This window comes from Prinia subflava, chromosome 3 (genome assembly GCF_021018805.1).
Source record: "Prinia subflava isolate CZ2003 ecotype Zambia chromosome 3, Cam_Psub_1.2, whole genome shotgun sequence".
Lineage (NCBI taxonomy): Eukaryota > Metazoa > Chordata > Aves > Passeriformes > Cisticolidae > Prinia > Prinia subflava.
The window spans coordinates 16,596,856-16,598,215 of NC_086249.1; positions in this window are offsets into that span (position 1 = coordinate 16,596,856).

The following is a 1,360-nucleotide window of genomic DNA, read 5'->3' on the forward strand; positions in this document are numbered from 1 at the left end:
CAGTTGCCTTATCGAGGTAAGTGTTTATAAAGGGGAACTTCTGTCAAGGGGAATGAAGAGGAGTTGAGCAGAGATTGTTTGGAAAGTGTCAGAAAGCCAACAGGATGGGAACAGCAAGAGATTGTTCAAGCCTTCAGAAATCTCAGGAAAATAGAAATAAGTCCAAGGTGCTGCTCCTGAGAGCTGGAGAAGAGAATAGAAACTCCTGAAGGTTGAAGACGTGGCTGGTGTTTGCTGAGAGGCTTCACTGTGTGGGGCGCTTAGCCCCGATTCTTGCGGATGGGTTCTCTGGATGGCTGCCTGTTCAAAGTCCAGTGCCCAGCCTCATGGCCTGGAAATGGGCTGGGAAAGGCAGGACAGCTTTAATGAACCTTCAAAGGGGTAAAACTTAAACAATTTACTGGAGTAGGTGGGTATGTGAAACGAAAATAATCAGTTGTTTAAACTCCCAAATAGGAAACTTTGTCTGTAAGAGGAAAACGTAAAGAAGTTTCCTTTTAGGAATGAATGGAACACAACTGCTATTGCCTGAGTGTGGCTACATGTTTTTTTTAAGGGGGATGTTCCAACTGCTGGCTGCCGCATGCTGAGAAAGGAGAGAGTCCATGAAAGAAAGAAGGGTGGTGCTTCATGCTAATGGCAACACGACCCGTTCTACAGCGGGGACTGGAGCAGACTATGTAGATCAGGAAAGCCCGAGAGGGAGCATGGTGTGCAAGCCTCTGTGTACCTGACTGCCTCATCAAACGAGGCCCAGCACGGATCTCTCTCTACGGGCTAATTTGCAACGTGTGAAAAGAAAACTGTATTTGCATAGATAATTTAATTCTGGGACACATCTGTGGAGATTGCCTGCAGGCCACAGTCAAGTCTCATGAGAGTTTCTAAGTGTGCTGGATGATAATTTCCCAACAGAGGATGTGTCCATCTACCCTGTCTCCCTTTTAGGTTCATCATGATGGGTAGAGACAGTGGAGCTGAGCAGTTGCAATGGATTTGAGCAAAGTCAGGACAATCATTGGTAATCATATATGAATTTGGCTTCTCCAAGACACTCATTTTCCCCAGGATGAAGCAAAAACTGAATGCAATTCATCCTAAAGAAAATATGGACAAATTTAGTGAAATTTGACTGCAATGTGAGTTGCTTAAGAAGAGTTTAGCAGATGACCAAAAGCCACAGGTAATGTAGAGAGTATTTTTGATGGTTCTGTGTTACACCCTCGAGGATGGCCAAAGCGTAAGTGTGAAATGGGCTAAAACCCTGACCCAGAAGTGTTATTGCTAATGACTGGCAAGCAGGGGGTGGTCTCAGTCCACAAAAATCAGCTCCAAGCTCCCCTTTTTCAACAGTAAACTT